Raw genomic sequence first — 21,309 nt, forward strand, 5'->3', positions numbered from 1 at the left:
AATTCCATCTTACCGCTTCTCTATATACATAAAATTCATCATGTAAACCATGCTTAACCTCTGCAAATTAAGAGATCTCATCAACCGAATTGCCATTTTCATCGCGATAATCAACCTTGGCGGTGGGGGCGTAAAGAAGAGAAGACGAAGAAGAAGATCGATAGTCATTTTGAGAACTTACACAAGTAAGTCAAAGACTTCTTCAAGCTTCACCATCACAAGGATTTCCTCACTTCATTCAACCATCCACCCTATTCTACCCATTGTAAATACATCATTAACCTTCTAGTGATTACTAACATTAACCACTAATATACTAACACAAAATAGCCATTGACCCAACCATAAAAGACACCTCACCTCAAGACATGTGCATAGTAACTCTCTCTCTCTCTCTCTCTCTCTCTCTCTCTCTCTCTCTCTCTCTCTCTCCCCCCCCTTACTTAAAACTTTACTCACTTTATCTACCATCAATAATGCTCTTTTTTGAGCCCAAATCCATGACTCAAGCAGACAAAGAAGGCCCGCAATGTTTTGATATTGAAAAAAATCATAATCCTGATCAGTTAAGCTTGTAAATTAGGATTTTCAATAATCTTAATGAGGGGTCTCCAACCTATAAATAGGCCCCTCTCCTCTTGTAAAACAACCTCCAATATCTCACATAGCACCCCAACACTCTATGCGTGAGGAGAGACTTAGGCGTAGCAACCACTTTGTGAGCTTCACTTTTGGCGTAAGAGAAACTTTCAATCTACACATTGCAAGTGAGACAGCGTAAGTTCAAGAATCTCAAAATCACTGTTGTATATGCTCCTCCACCATCAATAAATTGAGGTTTGGTGGATCAAAGGCGTGATTTGACGTTCAAATCTTTGTCCTTCCATTTATGCAATACGGTTTGGTGAATTCAAAGTAACTTGTGTATTTTGAGTTTATATCGGTTGATCTTGTTTTAGAGTGTTTTAGTGTGTTTTTATTGCCAATTTTGTGTCCATTGTAAGAGGGTATTGCGGTGAGAGTTCTCCCACACCCTAAGACAGTGTGTGTGTGTTGACAATGTTTAGCATTCACTAAGCATTGAGTGAGTTTTGTACAAGCTCTACGATAGCATCATAATGAACCATCTCCATCTTCAAGCCACAAATAAGGTATTACGTAAGATCCAGTCCTCTCTCTCTTCCCTTTTCTCTAGATCTCTCTGTTCCATTTTGTGTGTGTCTTGGTGTGAGGTTGCTTGTGTGTTTTCTGGTGCATCTTCTTGGTTGTGACAAAATCTCTCTTGTGTCCTAGTTCGCATACCATAACTAGGTGGTGACCCTATCTTGTTTGGGTTTGTCTGTGGGTTTGTTTTTGTGTTGTGCTTATGGTTGCCCCAGCCCCAATTGAGCAGCACGGGAGCCTTGAGGGGTGTTTAGAGGTCGCATCTATTGTTGCCCGCCCCGGACCGCCTCAATTTTGGTATCCCCACTAAGAACGGCTTGTGTATGTTTTGTGTAGGCTCAACCTTTAGCATAATCAAGTAGCTTGCATGAATCACGAGAATTTTGTGAGGTCCCTGCCCATTTTTGAGAGGAGCGGAATACCTTTGATAGGTCTCCAATCCTAAAAAAGAAAAACCAACGGACATTGCCTTAGCTACTACGTAGCCACGGGCATGAACTGTTATTGAAGGATTGGTCCTATCTCGCTATGGCAGAGCGTGACCACCATAACCTTATCTAAAAACTATCTATAATCAATTATACCTAAGAGTATAAATCTTAGAGTGACCAACCTGTGCGCTTTTTTCCCCATGTTTCAGAAGCACAACTGCCAAGGTTTGTCTCTCTTTTAAGAGTTATAACTTTAAAAAAAACAATTTCTAGCGTTGGAAAGTTACCTAACTCATCGGGTTCACCCGTCCATAGAATGATACCGTCGGGGTATCATTCTCCCACTTTCCACACCACACTCACCCTTCTTTTGTTATCTAATTACTACCACACTATTTAAACATACATGTTCCTTTACTTTATTATTTATGATACTGGTTCGTTAAAACAGCCCTTCAAACAATATTTCAAACAATAGTCAAACAAGAAGTCGTCCAATTTTAAACCAACAACCCTTAGATTAGGTTCACTTAAGAATCTCTACTGGCGCTATTATGTCCGATCAGTATATACATTATTTATAAAAACCCTTGTCCTCATGAGCATCCCATACCGATCAACAAGTACTCGTTGTGCTAATCTGGACGTACTCCCGCCACAGTAACAACGGTGCCAATCTGGGCGTCATCCTCACGCCACGGCGAAACAAAACTATAGTACCCAGCTGGGTTAATCTGAGTGTACTCCCACCACAGCATTAGCGGTGCCATCCTGGGCGTCATCTCATGCCTCGGCAACTGCTACATAATGCCAGTGCTAATAAGTAGAGAGAATTGACAGAAACCATACCGAAGGTTTTGGACAAACATTCATTCCTATAGCAACCAGTTTAACCAGAAATTCTTTTCTACTTGTCAAACATATGCCGAGTTTCTTGGGGTTAAGCCCCTTGGTTTCGATCCGTGATTTCTTTTCATAAGGTAAATAATATATTCCTATGGTCTCGCATGTGCAATGATGCATAACTTAAAACTGCAATACTAACCTGTACCATAGCTCCTATTGGTCCGATTGGTGGAGACATAGCATGTTCCACAGGAGTTCCCCCATTACTTGTACCGGCTTCATAATCATTAGCGCCTTGTGTTCGAGCATGCTTTGGAGCCATTTTTTTGTACTACACTTATGTTATACACTTAGAAGTTTAAATTGGTCAATTTCCCTAGTAGTCTCCTTGTTTCCAAAGAGAGTCTGTAATTTGAACCCTCGCCAACTCGGATTCACACTAATCTATTAAAGAGATTACAATAAGAGATAACACACACACACACACATATCCTTCTTAAAACTAATTGAATCTTACTAATCTATTAGAGATATTACAGTAAGAGATAGCACACACACACACACATATCCTTCTTAAAACTAATTGAATCTTACTAATCTATTAGAGAGATTACAGTAAGAGATAGCACACACACATACATATCCTTCTTTAAGCTAATTGAATTTTACTAATCTATTAGAGAGATTAGAGTAAAAGATAGCACACACACACACACATATCCTTCTTAAAGCTAATTGAATCTTACTAATCTATTAGAGAGATTAGAGTAAGAGATAGCACACATCCATCATTCCTAAAGTTAATTGAATGCTTAATTAATACGCACCTTATTAGTCCACTAGAGTTTTTGCTCTCTTAGTGGTTTGTGGACGCCTTCTCTCTAGCTAAGAGAAGTGGCAGCACTTCGTGAGCGCTATAGAGGCAATCTCTATTTCTAAAGTATGAGCATGGATGCTCTATGTATAGCAGAAAAGAAAATGATCGACAAACCATGATGTATTGAAAATGTGGTGGAAGGATTCTCACCTTGTGACCTTGTAAACGAAATTGTGCTTGTTGAAGGGCCTCAAAACCCATAATAACCAAATGTTCTCGAACATTACTGAGAGTCCAATGCTTGTTCACTTGGACTGCCTCCAAAGCATCGTTGGGCATCTTCACTGCAATGTCAAAGCTTGCAATAGCACCGTCTACACTCCAATCCCCTGCCTTTCCACTTAATGTTAGGCTTAAAGCATTACTCTTATGCAAGTCATTGTGTTCCCCTAGAGAATCACATATTTTTTCAAACACTTTGATATGATTTCTCACATCCCCGTCTCCACAAAATTTTTGTGTGAGCTTGGCTATTTGTATTGCCTTACTCCTAGGCTCTCTATCAGGCATGTTACGCATATTCTCAGCAATAGATCGACCAGTAGCTTGAGCAAATGTTGCCAAGTCACCTAAGTGAGCAGGCACCGTGGGTGAAGGTGCTCCAGAGACTACATGTGGAGTAGGTATTGGCATTGGGCTTGGTGCATAGGAAGCCCTTGGGTTTCACATTTGGTACGGGGTTGTGCCATGTGGCGGTCCATAGTTCATACGTGTGGCCCTAGGCATAGCACACGTTGGATGTGACATGCTAATGCTAGCCGGTATAGCCCCATGGAAATAAGAACTTGGGTGTTGTGGTTGTGGAGCATAGGTTGTTGAAAAAATGGGAGGAGAAGGGACTACATGAGTACGAGGACCCATGGGTGTATACGATTGGTACACACTTGTAGGTACTGTTGCAGGCATTGAGCTACCATGTAGTGGTGCTTTACTAACAAATGAGGTCCATGGCGTGTTTCTTGGCATGCCCATCATTGGGGTAGGCATGGTAGCCGTGGTGTCATCAAGGGAAAGATGAGCTAGACTTGGAAAGGTAAAGCTATCACTTGTGGGCTTAGATTGCATTGAGACCCCTGGAGAAACAACATATGGAGGATCCATCGGACTTACCGAGGGAGTCTCCATTTGTGATAAGGTCGGTTGTTTAGCCTTTCTTGTATCCAAGAATCTCATCAGACCCGTTGAAGGCATGTTGATCCCCTTGTTCTGTCTCTCTAACTCAATGACCCTATGGATGACCTCACAAACTCTTTGTTGTTGATCCTCCACACTAGTAGCACCCATTGTGGATTGTAGGACATCTAACCAACCCACGTGATAGGTGTGAACTGTGTATAGGTCGGTCAGAGTTTCCGCTTGTAGTTCGTACTCCCAGTTCTCATTTAAGAACGCTCCATCTAGGATTGAGGTGCTAGGGGTGTCCTTTGAGCTAGATGCAATGTTGCTTTCTAGGGGTTGGCCCTTAGCGGTTGCTAAGTTAGGAGCACTCGATTGCTCTCTTAGCAAGGATATTGACATAGGGGCTTTTGCTTTTAACTCTCTTCCTTACTCCGCCTTGCGTAAGCTCTCAATTTCCTTTTCCCTTGTTGCAAGGATATATCGCTCAACCTCTTGCACTTCACCAAGGCTTCTACCATCGGGTAATATGACCTCGGAGAGGAATAGCTCTGAAGAGTCAGGAGGTGCAGTGAATGAAGTATTCACGTGCACATTCTCTAAGGGCATAGGGTCTATGTTGGTCATGAATGGAGAATTTACTTCCCCACCCCCCTCATTTACATCATTAGCTCCATGTTCGGAGCGAGTGGCTCTACTAAATGTTTCCTTCAAGTGGCTAAGCACGCTCGGTCCGAACCGTGGGCCCATGGCATGCATGTCTTGGCTTGAGCTATTGGGATTAGGCATTGGGGAACCCTCCATGACGTCGTAGTCAGAGGAAGAGTCACTAGTCGCTATGTTTAGGTCTTGGTTTGTACTACCTTGGGTCCCCACCAAGGGCCCGGAACCTAAAGTAGGTGGATAATGAGAACTCGCGTAAGTCAAAATTCTCTCTAGTTGCTCCGTCTCTAGCACAAAACCAGAGCGCAGATGCATGTGCCTTTGACAACCTACAAGCATCGGCGAATAACGTCGAAGGTTAACCGCTTACTTTTTTAGGCGTCCGTTTTCACTCGTTTTTTTAGAAACATAATATTTTTTAATGATCGGTTTTTTTTATTAAAGTGTGTGATAGCTCGAAACGAGCTATCACTAGAGGGTCGCAGTGTGCTTTACAACACAACATTCGGACACCTGAAGCTCCGTTAGTCCTCAAAAAAGTCGATTTTTAGCTACGTGTGAAGCTAAAATACGTAATTTTAAAAGGTGATAGATGCCTAAGCCTGAGCGTGTATGGGAGATATTCCCGATCCCGGTCCTACCTTTAATTTTTTTAAATTTTTAAATTTTTATTTTTAAGAATAAGGTCGCCGCGGCATGCGCAAGAGCACACACACACTCTACCTACCTACTTACAACTAATACACCTACTGTTGCACACTAACACACTTCATTAGCTCTCACAGATATACTTCCTACTTACTGTACTTTACATTACACAAAACTAACAACCTTAATACTAATTCCTTATGACAGAGAAAAAACAGATTACCTTTGAAAACTCCATTAACAAAGAAATACACACTAGCAACATTAAATCCTTCTTCTCAACACACACACCCTCCTTCCTTACCTTTCCTACAATTGAAATTGCACCACAAAAGAAGCACAGAGTGCCATTCAAGCTTAGTGTATGGCATTCCCCGGCAGCGGCGCCAAAAATGTGCGCGTATGTCACACGTATCAATGCAAGGAACTTGCCAATACACTGCGTGCGAGCCACAAATGGCTCCAAGCACACAACAAGCCTAAACTAGTAAGCTCAAAGATGGCAATGGTGTGTCACTCACCACTCTACGCTTGCTGTCGTGGAGGATTCCTTACCGCGAAGAAGAGGGAGACGCCGCTACGTCGCGCTCAACTGCCTCGCCGCCGTCGTGCCACCGCAATGCTCAATCGCACTCTCTCTCTCTCTCTCTCTCTCTCTCTCTCTCGCATACACACACACAAGGAGATGAAGAAGAAGAAGATGGAGATGGAGCAGGATGTTAGGATTTGGATCGTGCTAGCTATGGTGGATGAAAGAGAAACATGGTGCAAGTGTGTGAGTGTGTGTAAGCAAGGTTATCACTCAAGTGAATTAGGTTCCAAGATAGATTAGCTTGGACTCATAAACACAATCTTGAGTATTGACTTAGCTTAGCACAAGCTCACCATAGACAAGCATGTAGTGCAAAATGAGTTGTTTATTGATTCAAGAGATGAGCTTTAAGTAGCTCTACAGCCTTGCTCCACACTATGTGGGATAAATCCACTCTCCTCTTCTTGACTCACACCTTAGGACAAAGCTCACACTTTACAATCCTCCCCTTGAGGTTTGGACTAAGACAAGATACTGAAGATGCACAATCCACACAGGCTAACAAAATCCACACAGGATGGTTATATCCACACAGGAAAATAAAGTCCACAAAGGATGGTGATATCCACACAGGATGGTAAAATCCACACAAGAACAATCCACAAAGGATGGTGATGTCCACACAGGATGATAAGCTGGTATCCACACAGGAAAAAATCCTCCCCTACAAGTAGAGAGTCTGCATCTTCAAAATGGTTCTTCCCAAACGCTACCTTTGTCTTCGTCTTTTTTGTCTTCGACTATGTGAGATGATTCTTTGTCAGGTCTCTTGCCTTCATTGCTTCTGCTGTTGCTTCTACTGCTGCTGCTTTCTCCACTGCTACTACCTCCACTTGAGTAGCACCGAGAAGGAGGGTGTCCCTTCCTACCACATTTGTTGTAAGGTTTGTTTGTGTAGAAATATTTCGCTACGTGTCCCATTCTTCCACATTCATAACACTTTCGTCTGTTTGTCGATGTTGACGGCGAATATCTTCCCCTTGAAGATGTTAAGATGAAAACTCCTCCTGATGGGGTAAGTGAACCTCTTTGCTTTCTTTCTTCTGCTTGGACTAATTTGATGACATCTTGAAATGGTGGTGCCGGTTCTTTTTCTGAGTTGATGACATCTTGAAATGGTGGTGCCGGTTCTTTTTCTTCAAGAAGTGTGACTAAGTGGTCATATAAAGGTGGAAGTGCACTTAAAAGTATAGCTACTTTGTCATCTTCTGGTACTTCAACTTGGATGTAAGTGAGCTGTGTGACAATGATCTTAAGCCTGTTCACTAGGCTAGCAATATCCTCCCCTTCAATCATAGTCACTTTGTAAAGCTGTCTTTTAAGACTAACTTTGCTTCTTTTGGCTCTAGCTCCAAAATTACTTTCTAGGACATGCCAGGCTTCATGTTCATGCTTACATTCATCTATGAAATGCACATAGTTATCATGCAAAGAAGTGATGATAATTCCCAATGCTTGTTCGTCTTTGGCCAAATTTTGTGCACTTGCTATGAGTGTAGATGCCCTAGTGTGTACTCCATCGGGTTCGGCTTGTTGTTCTAATGCAGTGCTAACGATAGACCACAAACATGTTTTCATAAGATAGCCTCTTAACTTCGTTTGCCAAGTGTGAAATCCCTCCCCATTGAATTTCTCTATTCCATTGTCCCCCATTTGTGCCAATAGAGGGGTCTTAGCTTAGGAGACTCTCCTAGCCAGTGTCTGCCTCTTTACACGATGCACAATTGATGATAGAAAAATTTATTTGCAAGTTATTGTGCTTGGCTGCAAGATTCTAATTTTAATGTCCTTTTAACAAAATGTGAAGTACCTCTTCACTCGAGGTGAAGTCACCCTTCACGGTTTTGTTTTACCTTGGCGTATTTGGCCTGGAGATGCCTTTTGAAGCGCGATAATATCCGCCTTTGAATGTCTTTTGGAAGGCTTTGAAAGCCTTGTTGCAGCTTTGGTGGGAGTGCTTGTGAATACCCTTTTGAGGGGCTCGGTGGTTGTCCTCGAGGTTTTGAATGGTCTGCTCACGAGAATAGGCTCTTAAAAAAAGGGCTCTTGGAGGCTTTGAAGGCACTTGCCTTGAGGGAAGGAGCAGCGTGGGAAGGGGGGTTTAAAAGAGTCTTTTGGAGTGCTCAACAACAGGCTGTGGGACTGCCCCCTTGAAGGAGAAGGTCTTTCGGGGCTTTTGTGGCCGGGAGTAGTGCGGGACCCGTTGCTTAGGGTGAGCTCAAAGCCCTTGAGGCAGCGCTGTGGGATGGCCTGCTTAATGGAGCCGAGAAAGAGGCCGAGGGCAGCGTGGGAAGCCTTTTGTGGGTCAGCGGGCAGGCGGGGTCAGGTCGGGCGGCGCAGGAGATCGGGCAGGCGGGGGCACCAGCGCAGCTAGTTCGCACAGGCACCTTTTGGGCAGGCGTCAAAAATATTTTGCGCGTGACTGATCTCTTGCGGACCCACCAGCTCCAAAAAGTTGGTTTTGATGCGCCTTTTCAGGTCCGCCGGCCTTGCCCGATTCAAGTTGAGCCAAGTTGAACCTTGGACCCCACAAGCAAACGCCCCTTTTAGTGGTGCACTAGCCAACAAGGCCCACCTGATTACTTGTGATGGAGCTCCTAAAAGTAGAGTATTAAGCTCAAGTCGGCAGGCTTCCACACACACACACCTAAATATAGGCAATTTTGAGGGTGAGTATTAAGCTCAAGTCGGCAGGCTTCCACACACACACACACCTAAATATAGGCAATTTTGAGGGTGAGTCTAACGGGGTTCTCGGGCTCGGTTTGCAAAGCTTGAAAGATCTATGCGAAGCTTGCAAGGAAGGCTTCAAGATGGGATGATTGAATCTTGATAAGTGCAAGATCGGGAAGATTAATTGAAGGTGCAAATCACTAGAAAATTGACACAAAAGTGGCTTAGGAACGCAAAAAATTGGATGCTAATCTTCTTTCTAATCAAACCTATCTAGCCATGGAGGGTAGTGGCCTCTTGGGTGTGCCAAGGACATGCCCGCACATAACTAGATTAAGGCCTAATTAGTGAGATGCAACTAATCATGAAGAATGTTAATGGGCCGTGATAATGAAGTGAAAATCGATCTAATGGAGATGCTAATGATTAACACACACTAATGCATAATGAAAATCCTAGCTAGCACACCATAGCTTTGATACCAAATGTTAGGATTTGGATCGTGCTAGCTATGGTGGATGAAAGAGAAACATGGTGCAAGTGTGTGAGTGTGTGTAAGCAAGGTTATCACTCAAGTGAATTAGGTTCCAAGATAGATTAGATTGGACTCATAAACACAATCTTGAGTATTGACTTAGCTTAGCACAAGCTCACCATAGACAAGCATGTAGTGCAAAATGAGTTGTTTATTGATTCAAGAGATGAGCTTTAAGTAGCTCTACAACCTTGCTCCACACTATGTGGGATAAATCCACTCTCCTCTCCTTGACTCACACCTTAGGACAAAGCTCACACTTTACACAAGAGTACTCTTCAATTGTACAAATGAGAGAATGAGTGAATTTTAGGTTTAGTTGACTTTTATATGGGTTCGCCCATTCACATTTGGACGCCCATACTTAGCCAATCTTACCCAAACGTTATACGTTCCAGTTTTAGAGTGCGCCTCTCATTGGAGATCACTCTTAACCATTCCTATTGGACTAACAAGCTCGGTACGTGACTCTACCAAGTAAATAGTACAACGTCTGTCGTAGGTGATAGGGTGTCCGTGAGCCGTGAGGGTTAACACACAGCCACAAGTGAAGCTTCTTGGGCATGTTATTTTAGAAAATGAGATTGAAGAAGATCCAGAGAAAGTGGAGGCTTTGCTGTTACTGTCATCTCCAAAAGATACCAAACAGTAGGCCACTTTCATACAAAAAGTTAAATATCTGTCTCGCTTCATACCCTTGGCATCGTAGCTATTATATCCATTGCAGCAAACAGTCAAGAATGATCTCTTGGTATGGTCTCATGACTGTGACAAGGTTTTTGACAGAGTTAAAGAGGTTTTGAGTACGCTTCCCATTATGCACGCTCTTGATTGGGAAAAGGAGTTTTATGTTAACCCATCAATGGTAGATAATGCTATTGGGGCTATGTTATTGCAAAGGGGAAACGAATCTCAGTATATGAAGCCTGTTCATTATGCTAACAGAGTGAAGACTCCTCATGGAATAGATTTTTTGGAAATTGAATAGGTGATGAACAATATGGTTTATGCTTGCAGACGATTCAGACACTACTTCCTGCAAAAGTCATTCACTTTTCTCACCAATTATTCATTGCTTCTCTAACTGTTCAATAATTCAAATATATAAAAAATAGTGATGAAATGGGTTATTGAGCTTCAGGAGTTTCAGTTCACCTTTTTGGTGGAGGAAAGTACTCGGGCTACCCTGGCAGATCTTCTCACTTATAAGGATACTCTAGTTTTGGTTAAAGAAGAGATGGTGCAAAAGAAGGAAGTCGAGACTCTTGCCATCTCTAATGCTTCACTATTATATTTTGATGGTTCTTATCGATGAAGTCATGATGCTGCTTCAAGAGGCCTTGTTATTTATGATGCACAAGAAAAGCTTATGAGGAAGCAAGTACTGGAACTTGATGCCAAAAGTAACAATGAAGCAAAATACATGGCTCTTTAAGGTGGTTTGCATATTTGCTTACAATTGGGAATTAGACGCTTGCAAATCAAAGGAGATGCTTTGTTGGTTGTGAAGCAAGTGTTGGGAGTGTGGAACAATAAGAACCCTAAACTGAAAAATTTATGCTTCAAAGTGAAAGCGTTGCTCAAAAAGCTTGAAGCATGGAGTTTGCAACATATCGAGTGGTCTCTAAATAAAGAAGCTCATGATGCTGCCCAAGAGATGATCACTTGTGTGTTTGTGGTAAAGGCAAATGCCCCTCTATATCATGGGAGGGAAACCTTATCAAAGGAAGTGGATTTTCTATTGGCAAGTGCTCTACCTGAAGGTTTACCATCTTCAAAAAAGTATGCGTTCATAAGAAAAGCAGGAAATACAAAATTCTTGATGATGTGCTTTACATGAAAGGAGGTGATTTGGTTTTGTGTCATGTGCCTTGGAAAGAGGAAATTTACAAAATCCTAGAAGAAAACCATGAGGATTTTGTGGAGACCATTTTTCTATGAAGATCATGTTGCATAAGGTCTTGCAAGAAGGTGGTCGAGTATTCAACAAGATGTTAATCATTGGTGCAAGTCGTGTTTGCCTTGTCAAAGAATGGGAAAGAGAATTTTGAAACCTGAAATTGCAAAAGATAATGCTAGCTTTTGATGTGTTTGAGAAATGGGGTCTCGATGCTATTAGACCCTTACCTATGACTAGTTACCTATGACTAGCAAAAGAAATGCTTACATCTTGACCGCAGTGGATTATTTTTCACGATGGGCAGAAGCCAAAGCTGTCAAACAGATTACTAGTAAGGAGATGGGAAAATTTGTTTATGAGTACATATTTGGAAATTTGGTGTGCCACTAGAGCTAATTTTGGGTAGAGGACCAAGATTTAGAGGAGAGCTGTTTGATTTCTTATGCGGAGAGCTCAATATACAGCATAGGTACAGTTCTCCCTATTATCCACAATACAATGGTCTTAATGAAAGGTCCAATGGAGAGTTGGTAAAGATCTTGACAAAGACGACTCAGATACATGGGAAGACTTGGGATTCAGAGGTGTCTTTTGCATTATGGGCCTATAGAACTACTATCAAAACGAGCAGAGGATTTTCCCCGTGCCACTTGGTTTACGGCAAGGAAGCTTTATTGCCAATTGAAGTGGAAATTCTTGCTCTCAAGTTATTGTCATTGGAATATGAGGAGCAAACAAATGCATGGTAGAAAAGGTTATTGGATAGAGTTTTAGCTTTGAGATACTATAAGAAAGTGTCAAGGAAGGCTCAGCTAAAATCCAATAAGTACGTGGAAGATAAAAAAATTGAGAAGGGTGATTTGGTGTTGCGATACAATAGTAAATTGGACAATGCCTTTCAGAAGAAATTTCAAACCAAATGGAAAGGTCCTTTTATTGTTGTAAACAAGTTTGAAAATGGAACATATCAGTTGGCAAACTTGAATGGTGCACAACATAAATATCGTGTCAATGGTTATAGATTGAAGAAATATATGGTACGTTTGATGACAATTGTGACTGATGAAATGCTGTCAATAGAAGGAGACAATTTGGAAACATCTGAAAATATGGATGAGGTTTCTGGGGATGAGATGCAACAGTTGTTAACCCTAGATACCTCTGCTTGTCATGAATGATCAAGTAGGCTAGGGGGGGTTGGTAAGCTATGTTATGAATTTTTTGGATGAGATGCAACAGTTGTTAACCCTAGATACCTCTGCTTGTCATGAATGATCAAGCAGGCTAGGGGGGGTTGGTAAGCTATGTTATGCATTTTTTGGATGAAGATAAAGTCACTAATCCATGCTAAAAAGCTTGCTCACTAGCTTCTAGTACATAGATGTACATAATGCTTTGAGTTTTCAGAGTGCTCTTGTAAAAATTATGTATAAAGGCTTGGTTTTGCTTAGTCCTTTGCAAGAGTTTTGGGTTGGTTGAAGTCTTAAAAGGTAGTTTTCAATGAGTACTTTCAATCATGCTTGATAGCCAGTGAATCGGACTCATACATCATAAGTTACATGCATTGGAAGTGGGCGGTTCCTTACTTAGAAAGTGGGTGCAAGATGCATGTGAGGAAAGGCAAGTGGGCTGATTTGATAGATTTAATTAGAAAAGATGTGGCCGAGGATTTTTGTAAATAGCCAAAGTGATAAGCTCCGAGCCGGGCTTTACAGCGTCGCATTCGGTGCTTGGAGTCACCCGCCACGCCTCCGCCAAGATTGCTCGGTGTGGGGAGCAAAACATAAAATTAATTGGCTTAAGTGGGGAGGTGGAAGGATGGTGCCAAGTGGCAATGTAGCAATCTGACATGGGGGGGGAGCAAGTGGAAATTGGATGTTATAAGGGGGGGAGTGTGTACCCCCTAAGGGTGTATCAAAGGAGCAAATGAAGCCTCCTTGCCTTGCTAATGAGGGCTTGTGGGTGTTGGGGGAGAGAGGGGGCGCTCTTTTTCAATTCCCACTACTGCCCAGGCGCTTGGCCACCTTTTTGGTCCACTGGACATCTCCCTTCCCCACTTGCCTTGGTCAACACTGAAGCTCTTGATGCAGTCGGCCCTGTTGACGCTGGACCTGGGGCCCACCAAGTCCCTGCACGTTCCATGAGACGATCCTCATGGGGAGCGAGAGAGAACAGATGCTGCCGCAACAGCTAAACGGGCTATCTTCGAGGCTGGCTTGGATGGGGAGTAATTTGCATCCGAGTGTCCTCTAGATAGGCGTGACTGCAATGAGTGCCTGGCCCAAGCCCAAGCCCAAGCAGAGAGAGCCGTTGGTACAGCCAAACTGTGTCGACCTAGGGAAGTGCAGGAAGCCCAGGCATGAAGGTTCGCAAGAAGATGGTACGATGCTTGAGAGGTTGCTTGATGCAAGGTACAACATGTATCACCAGAATGGGTATGTAAAATGTGTCTTTTGACATGTCAAAGGTGATATTCAAGCTCAGCCGCTCGGGTCTCTTAAAGTCTCTTACACGGGATAGTACCATGCTGTGTATGTTGAGTGCTTGCCCCGCTTGGACAAGGTCCGAATTTTGATGATGCTTGAAGATGCATGGATAAGAGTTTATGATCATGAGGTTGGCGGCACAAGAAGTGAGCCTCGGGCTTGCTTCTAATCATTGGCAACGCGACGCGAATCTAGTCGCATTTTTTATGAGAGGGTGGAGCTCAAGCTTAGAAGGGTGTGCAGGAGGAGAAGTTGAAGGACGGTTTTTCAACAACCAATGAGCGTCACTAGTTGATGGCGTGGGACCCGTCGCCAAGCGAGGCTTTAAAAGGCATAGCTTTAAGCTATTCAAAGGCAAAAAAAAAAGCTTCTGTCGTGCTGCAGTCGACGAGCAGTTGAACAGGGAAGAGGGCCGCCACGGGTGGCCCGCTCGTGGAGCAGCGCTGCATGAGGAAAGGGGAGCCAAATGGTTGGTTTGCATGAGAATGGAGAGGTTTGCAGACAGGGGGCCGCTCGAGGGCCGGCTACAAACACAAGGAGGTGAAGGTCACGGGTGGCGGCAGTATTTGGCCAAAGGGGGCTTCAGGAGGCCTTGTGCAGAGGGGCGGCCATATCACAGAAAGTGTGGTGGAGCCATCTACAGGAGCCAAGAGTGGTGAGAAGGAGCGCTGCAGGCGAGGGGCTGCAGGCAGGATTTGTACACAAAGGAGGTGAAGGTCACGGGGTGACTGCTGTACAGAGAGAGGACGGCAGGACAACGTGACAGTAGAGGGGAGAAGGACCACTTGGGGCGCATGACAAGGAGAAGGTGGGCTACAGGTGAAGCAGCATGAGGTGGAGAGTTGACACCGAGGGCCCAGAGTCGGTGTTGGCGTGGCTGTAAAGGCAGGTGCATGAGGGGCCGCCAAAGGGTTGGCAGGATAGAGGAGGACGGCCAATGGGCTGAGGGCTGAAGAGCAACCACCTGCAGACAGTTGGGGGCTGCAGTTGAGAGGTGGGTTGGGACTACACCTGATTCATGGTACTGAGGAGAAGGAGGGTAAGTCGGGGGTGGCATCCGGTTGATTGCAGAGAAGAGAGGAGCGGGCCGATAGGTGGGATGAAAGAAGCGCTGCAAGAAATCAGAAGCAAGGAAGAGAAGAGGAGAGCACGGGAAGAGGTTTTTTATATGTGCATTGGTAGGCTGTGCCGTGAGAATCAAGAAGGAAGTCATCCATTTGGACTCACACAGAAGGGAATATAAAGCATTGTATTTCAAGGTTGTCATTTGGATCAAAGTAGTCGCGATCTTAGAGAAATGTTTTGTTATTTCCCACCTTTCTCTTTCCCCCGCTCTCTTGTCTTATGGTAGTGGGTATCTATGTGTTGTCTTGTCTATGTATGCTCTGCATGTCAATAGGGTATACACCATGAGTACGTGAATTCATAGACCATCTTTGTGATCGTTGGTGCTCTCTAGAATCCAAGAGGGAAGCTTTGTTGACAAACTTGGTGACTGGTTGTGTATGGTTTGGGATTGGTGGGCATTAGTTGTTTGCAAATTGTGTATCTGGATGTGTGTTTGCTAGGGGATAGGGGTGCTGTGAGATCACTGAGCTATATAGAGGCATTGAGTTTATGTGCTGGTGGTTTTCCCACTTTCCCCGTTCCATCTTGTGGTGCCCCCACTGAGGACCCACTAATTGCTTCCTAACAAGGTGTTTGTGAGTCAAGATGAAGCAAGAGTTTGGTCCACTGTTCAAAGGAGATGGAGATGTTGATGATTGGATTGCCGATTTTGAGCTATTTATGTTGACTGTATTGCAGATGCCAAGTGATGAAGCAAAACTCCGAACTCTACCTTTGGTGCTGCAAGGTAAAGCAAAAGTTTGGTTCGATGGCTTAGAAGATTTGCACAAGCAGAATTGGATTGGATTTCGAGAGCAATTTCTACAAAGGTATAGAAAGGTCGTGTCGGCTCCGGAAGCAGATGCGAAAATCAAAGGTTTGCAACATGATGTAAGTGTAGACATGTAGTAGTGTTAGTGTGTATACGCGCTTCACCAGGGGCACTTTTCTCCCACTCGGTTTTTTCCCCTGGACATCCGGTGTGAAAGGACACCTTATCTCTTAGGGTTTCATATAAGCTTTGTAGCTCTGAGTTTGTATATACATTATTATTCCAATACAGAGAGAGAGACTACAGAGATTTCGTACACAAGCTCTGTGTCTTCTCCTTCTCCATCTTCTTCCTACTCTGAGTTGTTGTCTTCCTTCTGTTTCCTGTTTCATCATCTTCAACAATTGGTATCAGAGCGAGGTGATTTCCAGAGCCTCTACTTGCGTTTTCGCGTCCGCGCGCGCAATCACAGTTTTCAGGCAGTTTTCGGAAAATTTGCTCGTGGGAGCATCCTCGACGTTCCGGGAGTATTCTGATCAGGTGACCTGCGGTTTTACCCCCCTTTCGAAGCCGTTCGAGCCCTCAGAATTTTGTTCTGAGCAGCGTAGCAGAAGTTACTTTTCGGAGGCGTTTAGATCAAGAGGGTGTGCTTTTTGACAGATTTTCTTCAGGTAAACAGTTCTTTTGGGAAGTAGCTTGTCTTAGCTTTGTGCTGAGATTTTGTGTAGAGTTTTGCTTGGATTGGAGAGGAGATTTGTGAATCTCTTGGAGGTTCTTTTGCTCTCTTGTGTGCATCTACAGTATGGCTCAATCTACGGAGAAAGAGATTTTTGGTGCGTTTACATCCGAAGACAAATTGGATGGTACCAACTATTCTCTTTGGTCTTTTATGGCCAAAAATTTTTTGGTTGGTAAAGAATTGTGGGATTATGTATCTAGGAAAGAAGTTCGTCCAGGTAGCATTGCACCTGCCACGCCTGGTCGTGGTGCAGTTGTTGGTGCAGGACCCTCACAAGTCACTCCAGAGCAAAAGAGATGGGATACTAAAGATGCACAGGCTATGGCTGTGATTGCCTTAACCATAAAGAGGACAATCACACCACATATCAGATGTTGCAGAACTTTTGAGGATGCTTGGAACACTCTGCAAGCTATGTTTGGAGGAAGAAATGCTGCCAGAATAGAGTTTTTGAAGAAACAACTTGACAAAATACAGATGGACGAAGGTGACGATATTGTCGAGCATCTTACAAAAATCAGGGATCTTAAAGAGCAATTGCTTAGCATTGATGAAGTGATTCCAGAGAAGGACTTGGTTTCCAAAACACTCAATTCACTACCACCATATTATTTGACTTTTCAGACTTCTTTGACTCTGTCTTTGCGAGCTAATCCTGACCCTCTTCATTTTGAAGAGTTAGTGGCTTTGCTATAGCAGGAGGATCAATCACGTAAGAACAAGTCTTTACAGGTGGATGGTATGGATCGTGCTCTTGTTGTACAGAACAAAAACAGGGGTAAAGAGAGTGCTCATCACTCCAAGTCTAGTGCAGGACAGTCTTCAGAGAAGTCTAAAGGTGATTTCGACAAGTCCAAGAAGAAAGGTAAATGTCACTACTGCAAGAAACCTGGTCACTACATTAGTGAGTGTAAAAAGCGAATTGCTAAAGAAAAGAAGAAAGAGTCAAGTTTGGTTGTTTCAGCTTCTGGTGATTCTTCTACAGCTAAAGAAGAGTCTGCAAACTTTGTGCAGGATTCTTATGCTTTTGTAGTATGTTCAGATTTTTCTGCTTACAGTGTTGACAAGACACAAATGATTTGGTACTTTGATAGTGGTGCATCCAGGTATATTACTTCAAGGAAGGATTTGTTTTGTTCATTGGATGCAGCTCCAGCAGGAAAGAAGGTGACATGTCACTACAAGAGGCTATTTATATTAGCGACGCTCACACAGCGACGCTCAAAAAAAATATTTCCGGTGTCGCTATGAGCGTCGCAAATTTACAAAGAAATTAGCGACGCTCATAGCGACGCCGGCTGGGCTAAAAAATTAACCGAGCGCGCCCAAAAACTCAGATCTCAGATCTGAGTTTTTCGGCGCCCTCAAGCAAGGAGCAGGTAATGCTCTCCCTCTCTCTCTCTCTCTCTCTCTCTCTCTCTCTCTCTCTCTCTTTTTCTTCTCCACACACACACACACACACACGAGGAGAGGAAGGAGAGCCAGGTATGCTCCTTCCCTCTCCCCATTCTCATGTTCCCTTCCCCTCTTTCTCTCTCTCCCTCTCTCTCTCTCTCTCTCTCTTTTTCTTCTCCACACACACACACACACACACACACGAGGAGAGGAAGGAGAGCCAGGTATGCTCCTTCCATCTCCTCATTCTCATGTTCCCTTCCCCTCTTTCTCTCTCTCCCTCTCTCTCTCTCTCTCTTTTTCTTCTCCACACACACACACACACACACGAGGAGAGGAAGGAGAGCCATGTATGCTCCTTCCCTCTCCTCATTCTCATGTTCCCTTCCCCTCTTTCTCTCTCCCTCTCTCTCTCTCTCTCACACACACATACACACACACACATAGTGTTTTTGAGAGAGAGAGAGAGAGAGAGTACAAACAAAAACAAAAACGCACACACACATACATAAACAAAGAATGCACACACACATTGAGAGAGAAAAAGAGAGAGAGAGCATGCATAAACAAAAAACGCACGCATTGAGAGAGGAAAAGAGAGAGAGAACATGCATAAACAAAAAACGCACACATTGAGAGAGGAAAAGAGAGAGAAAACATGCATACAATCCAAAAAAACGCACACACATTGAGAGAGAAAGAGAGAGAAACTAATTTAACGTCGTAGGAAACTAATTAAAATTAAAAGAACTAAAGATCTAGCCGACGAGGAGTTGAACTCAAGACCTATTATTCAAGAGGGAAATGGCATAATCAATCTATCATACTTGGCATGGGTGATAGAAAGGTTATACTATTTATCTTTTTTTATTGGCACACACATCCACACACGCGCACACACACAAGAAGAAGAGAGTTATAACGTCGTAGGAAACTATCTTAAAAGACGTTAAAGATTAGGTTATATGTAGACTTACATCAAATTAGATTTAGGTTTATTTTTAACTAGATTTACGTTTATTTACGCTAGATTTAGATTTACGTTATATTAGATTAGATTTAGGTCTCCATAGACTGCGATGCCTGCATGAAGCGGGTGAAGAAAGCCCTCAATGGAATATAGGGTATTGCTGCCTTCACTCATGGTGGGCTCCGTCGATCCAAAAGTACTGGTGAAATGTCTTCAGAAGATAGCTAGGGAAGAAGGTGGATCTTCAGGGCGGCAAGAGTCACTACATCCCCGACACAATGACCATCTAGACAACCTCTAGTCATTCAACAGCAACTTCAAAGTTAGTAACAAGAGAAAGAACGGTCTAAAGGGCCAATTGCTGTCGTCAGATGTGGATGGAGATGAGGCAGCGTCACTGCCGGAAGTTAACTCTCACATCTTTAGTGATGAGAATGCCAACTCTTGCCGAGTTATGTGAAATCCCTGTTAGTTTAGTTCTTTGTTTTTAATATAACATAATATATTTACGTTAGATTTAGATTTATATTATATTAGATTTAGATTTAGATGCTACTACTCTATATGGGGTGCATGCAGAGGAGCTACAAAATGAAACAGAGGATATGTGTTTAAACGGAGAGCTTTATATAGATATAGGAAGTTATGCTGAGTTATGCGAGGATGAGAGAGAGATCTCTTAAAGCCACAAATATTGTATTTGAACAATTTTGCTTCGTGTTGTAAAAGCTCTGGCTCTCTAAGTACCTTCCATGGTGTATAACGCTCTTTTCTACTCGCGCTCACATCTTTTGATTGAAAATTCTGAGTTTTCGACTTGCCTCTTCTATCACTCAATTCATTGCGTCATTGTATTTATATGCGTCATTACGTCATTGTATTTAATGGTCTTTGCGTCATTGTCTACTCTATTCATTCAATATTAAGTTTAAATATTCGTGTGTTTAATGCAGGTATGGATGATGAGGAGTTTCTTTCTTCTTTGTCACCGCAGCACAGACAGTGGTACGTGGAGCGTCATCGCTCTGGCGCATCATCGCGCGTTCCTACTCCATCCGCATCTCCCTCTCTTTCGGAGCATTCGGCGCGCTCCGAAGCTTCGGCGGCGACGAGACGAGCTTCACACTCGTTTAGACGCCGGCGCTCTAGTGGTGGCGGTGGCGGTTGTTGTGGGGATTCCGCCACCGATGCCTCCACACCGCCTCGTGTTCGACGAGGCTCTTTACCCTCCCCTTCTTTGCCCGCCCCCACACCAGCCACAACATCGCCATCTACGCCAGGTTTTGCACGGCTGACTGTTCCTAGAAGCTACACACCTCTACCTACTCCGCCAGGAGCCACCCCACTCGACACTCCTTGCTTCGGGCCCCAGACGCCGGTGGAGACACCTGACGTCCGTACCCCCATCGACACGCCGCTAGAGACCCCTGTCGGGACACCCAGGTTCACGCGTCACCGGCCAGAGGGCTTGCCTTACTCCGTCGACATCAGCGGCTGCATCATCATGGATCAGGACGGCAAGAAGGTGATCTCGCGCATGCGTGGTCTTTGCTCTCAGCTGTTTAGACACTACATACTAAACAAATGGAGTGAAGTACCAAGTGATTTAAAAAACAGAGTCATCAGCATACTTCATGATGAGTTTCCCATTCCAACACGGGATAAGCGCTTCAATGAAGACCTGATGAAGATTCGAATGCGCGAATACTGCAAACACAAGCGTTCCGAAGTGCAAAAAGCAATCAAGAATGGGTGGAACAGGCCAGATTGGCTGGCCAAAGAAGATTGGAAGAATGCGAAGAAAGCAGCGCGCGAGAATCCCGACAAGTGGAAGCAACAAAAGGATGCAGCCAGAGCGCAAGTAGAGGCAGGGAGCTCGCACCACTTGGGGAGCGGTGGATGGGCATCATTTGAGGCCGATTTTGTAAGTGTTTTCGCATTGCTCTTTATGTTCGATAGTTTAGGGTTTATGAGTTTTTTAATTCTAACATAATGAAATCTTTGTATGTTTTGACAGTGGTCGATGACAGGTGGTGATCCCACACCGTACGAGCGCGAGTACGCAGGCAGGAAGGGCTTAAACGCCCTGATGGACATTCTCAGTTCTCGCGGCGGCATGGTTAGTATTAGGGTTTACTCTTTTTTATTTTTTGTATTGTTTTATAAATGTCGTTATATGTTTATACTTACTGAAAGCTGTCTTATTGTCTTTTTTTGCAGAATCCGATAGATACGCCGCTTGGACCTGATGAGACGTCTGAATAGACGACGTCAGTTTAGCCGTAGCTAGATAGCATTAGTTTAGGGTTTCTCATAGCTTATGTATCATGAGACGAATTTTATACGTCTTTTTGAACCATGTATATTATTACATTTGTCACCGCAGTTCCTTTTG

At 43.6% G+C, this 21,309-nt stretch overlaps 2 pseudogenes; one reads left to right on the top strand and one right to left on the bottom strand.

Moving 5' to 3' along the window:
- Positions 1 to 15,052: 15,052 nt before the first annotated feature.
- Positions 15,053 to 15,583, bottom strand: LOC147427877 (uncharacterized; annotated as a pseudogene).
- A 61-nt stretch (positions 15,584 to 15,644) lies between these two features.
- LOC147427878 (uncharacterized) overlaps positions 15,645 to 21,309 on the top strand; it is a 55,472-nt pseudogene continuing 49,807 nt past the window's right edge.

This window comes from Adiantum capillus-veneris, chromosome 23, assembly GCF_014529385.1.
Source record: "Adiantum capillus-veneris isolate H3 chromosome 23, ASM1452938v2, whole genome shotgun sequence".
Taxonomy (NCBI): Eukaryota; Viridiplantae; Streptophyta; class Polypodiopsida; order Polypodiales; family Pteridaceae; genus Adiantum; species Adiantum capillus-veneris.